Raw genomic sequence first — 4,154 nt, 5'->3', positions numbered from 1 at the left:
GTCTCCCTTACAAAGTTTGTCAGTCTCATTTTCGGCAGCCAGTTGACTGACCTCTCCAACTCTCCAAATCACACTGTGTTTTGATCCTGTCTTATGATGTTCATTCTGTGGAAAAGTCTCTTGCATGATGAACGCACTTGATGATTTTTGACTCTGAGGAACACACTTCTGATCTCTTCTGCAGCCTTCAGAGATTCGGCCCTTGCAGCTTTCCCTTAGAAATACAACAAAATAAAAGTTAGAGACACTGAATGTCTTCAAAGTACAGAGAGAGAGGAGATCTATAGATGCTACACTCTTTCATCACAGACCCATGGAAGTATGTGTCATGGCTGTGATGAAAGCAACTGTTGTTGTTTTCTGTCTTGCAGGGAGCTTGTTCCAGGGTTCGAACGCTGGATGCTGAGGAGACAGCGGGAATTGGACTAGACTGTGATGCCGGTGGGATTCTCGCAGTTGGTGTAGACAATGCTCAGCTTATGTAGAAAGACTTTGGATCAGCTTGGCCTCTAAAATCATTTTTTTAGAAATTTCAAACAAATTGGCCAGTCTGCAGTACTTGGCTATATTTGTGATCATGGAGACAGAGGACTGGATAGTCTTCGTTAAAAACTGGGAATGAGAATAGTTGGACGTTTATCAATCGGATGGGAATAGGTGAGCCACGTTGAGTCACATTCTCACTCTTCATCAGCCGATGGCTTGTTTTGCTTGACTGAGAGTATGATGTCCTGTGGGAAGAGATGAGGAAAGCACAGATGTGCAGTTTGACTCAATGTCACAGTTTTTGTCTCTCACACCTCATTTCTCTGTGCAGCGTTCAGACAGACAGTCTGTTCTTTCCATTGTCTTTGTGTTAAAGGTGCTGTGTGAAATATTTAAGCGTGTCTATTGACAGAAATGCAATATGATATACATAACTATGTCTTCAGAGGTGTATAAAGATCATACACAATGAAGCGTTATGTTTTTATTACCATAGAATGAGCAATTTTTATCTACATACACCGCGGGCCCCCTTACATGGAATTCGCCATGTTGTTTCTACAGTAGCCCTAAATGGACAAACTGCTCTGAGCGCGTTTCGTAAATACGTTATCTCCTTCAGCAAAGAAGCGAAAACGCGACAACATCTTTGTCCTGTGTCAGCCACCATAGTGCTTCGAAAAGGAGGGGTGAAGTGAGCCGTTGGTAGCAATTCACAACCTCGCCACTAGATGCCTCTAAAATCCCCACATTGCTCCTTCTTACCTAAAAAAGGGCATCTTCCTAATCTTTTACCTAAAAAAGGGTTTTCATATAGACAATACCAAATGAATTTAAAAAAGTGGGAATACATAACTTTGTTTCCCTTGTGTAAAGCCAGCCAATGAGATTGGAGCTTGTTGAGAAAGGCTTGTTATCACTCTGTGCATTATGCGTGGTTCATGAATGGTCCACCGGCGTTTCTTTTGAGACTATTGTGAAAGTAATTCGTAATGCTAATGAGGTAATTCTGTAACATAAGGAGAAAGGGAATTTAAGATTAACAGTCTCAATAGGTTTTCCCATGGGTCAAATGATGCAGTTCATCAGACTCACCTGTCCAGCCCATCCCCTTGAACGCTTAACAAACGCCTGCTTTCACATTTAGCTCCATATCTCTAATCTGTGTGTCCAATCAGAATGAGAGCAGAGAGCGAGAGGTTACTGGGAAGAGAAAGTCTCTTTGTACGCAAGTTGACAGTATATGCATCGTCTTCCATGATAAAAATCAACTGAATCATGCTCTCATTACAGGAAGTAGATCGCATACGAAGAGTCTCGTATACCTGAGAGACTTGAGAAGGATGAGACACTGAGGAGCTTTAGGTTAAAGAGTATAATTTCTTTGAGGTTTGAAGGGATAGTTCACCCCAAAACATCATGTATTCAACCACATGTCATTTCAAACTGTGACTCTTTCTTCTGGAACACAAACGAAGACATTTTGAGAAATTCTGTGAATTTGTGTCTGTGCAATGGAAGTCAATGGAGTTCAATGTTGTTTGGTTACCAACGTTCTTCAAAATATCTTCTTTTGTGTTCTGCAGAAGAAAGTCATACAGGTTTGGAATGACATGAGGGTGAATAAATGATGACAAATTTTTATTGTTTGGGTGAACTATCCCTTTAAAGACTTTCTTGTATCCCAGTTTAAACAGTGTTGACTAAAAGTAGGCTTCTTTCTACTTTTGTTTTTAGTTTTGTTGCTTTATCTTCCATGTGAATTTGATCATTTCTCATATCTTATTCTCTGTAGGCAGCATTGGCACTTTTCTGATATTGTTTTGGCCTCTAATGGTTGAAACAACAAACTGTTTCACTACCACAAGGAGAGTAGAAGAGCGCAACATCTAAAGAGAGAAAGAGAGAAGCTAAGGGTGAAAAGTGATGAGAGAGGACGATTGAAAGGTTGCTGATGGATCAGTTGTGATCTGTCAGCAGTTCACATGTACCCAGGTCCTATCAGTCGAGCCCTGCTTCCTGTCAGCCGGCATCAGGGGTTAGCGGGGGAAGCACAAGGGTACGCGAGAGATCAGCAGACAGGAAATAAGCGTAGGAATGAGGCACCACCCTTTCTAAGACCTCCACCCCTCTACCACTTTCCAAGCAGGTTCAGTTTAAAGATCACTTAACCTGCCAAAAACTTGCCCGCTGATGAGGTAACAATCATTCGCATTGATGTCTAGTGATGTGGTGAGCTGGCGTCCATCACGGGGAACTTTTCCTGACACTGAAAGTTCCCAGTTAAACCACAGCGGTGACAAATTTCCCACATTCACAGAGTCAACATTGACAGAATCAAGATGGAAGAGGCTGGAGGAATGAGAAATATACACACAAAATCGACAAAACGAGCCTTCTCATAGGTAAACAATCCCCTAGTCAAGAAGTAGTGAGTTAAATGTGGAGCCAAATGTGAAATGTTTGCTGAAACGGTGAGTCAATTGAAAAGCATTTGTGGTTGAACGCATTTGGCAAGCATCAGCGTCATTTGCTGCATTAGCTCATTTGTTGTCGTTGTACCGCTATTGGTCCTCAGTTGTAGCTGAAGTAAGACGTGGGTATAACTACAGTTTTTGTGCGTGAACCTGTGGATTGTCAACACGTGTAATTGGTTAAAGCGTAGTTGGACAACTTTGTAATCCGATTCAGTCTTTCGAGAGCGTTTGTCATGGTTCTGTGGTTTTATAGAAGCAGGGGACAGTGTAAGTGGCACCTAGCTGTAAAGCTAAAGTTTGTATTGGCTGACAATTAAGTGCCTTTATTGTCTCAGTCCTCTCGCAAAGTGTGCATGCGATACACACCAGTGCACGCTAACAATGGCTTTTATATGTCTCATAGCAATAAAATGATTATTAGTTGCCAGAGTCGCATCATGTTTCATAGTGTGATGTGCAATATTGACTGTGTAATATTGCATGACTGTGCAGTTTTCATTTGTGTTTGAGAATTGAATAACATGCACAATTTTATATATATTTTTCTGTTCTATTAGGTGCATGAGACGCGTTTAAATAAAGAAAATTCTATTGCAGAAGGCATAGCTAGTCCCGCCTCTCTGAACTTCTGATTGGTCAGAAAAAGACATACGTCAGCAAAGGTTTTTTCACACTGGTTTTGTAAACTCTTGCATTTTTCCTTTAAAGCCTTCCGTTGCACAATAGATTCGCAGCATATTGTGTAGACGCCCTAAAATCCATCGCAACCTAGACTCGGCTATATATCACCATTAATAAATTTCAGCTTAGACCTGCAACTTAACACTCCTAATTATGACAAAATGTTCCCACCCTTACCTGAGCCATTAATTATAACCGGAGGCCCAAGTCAAACTAAAGCACAATGTCGCAGTCTCAGCCCGTAAAACCAAGGCAGGCAGTGCATTACAGGAGAGCTCACTCCTAATAGTGTGTATGTGTGTGGAGACCATAATTTATGATGTATGTTACCGTATGGCGCCTCATCTTTCTCCTAAGCAGGATTCCCTTAAATTCGGCTGTTTTATATGCTGGGGAGGGAGGGAGGGAGGCACGGGGCAGAGTGCTCTTCACCGTGGGAAAGAGGAGCAGTCGGCAGGTCAGGGTATTTTACACTGCATTGTTCTGGAGAGCATGCGGTGACACAAGGAG

This window comes from Triplophysa rosa, linkage group LG20 (genome assembly GCF_024868665.1).
Source record: "Triplophysa rosa linkage group LG20, Trosa_1v2, whole genome shotgun sequence".
NCBI classification, from domain to species: Eukaryota; Metazoa; Chordata; class Actinopteri; order Cypriniformes; family Nemacheilidae; genus Triplophysa; species Triplophysa rosa.
This window is presented reverse-complemented; position numbering follows the sequence as displayed.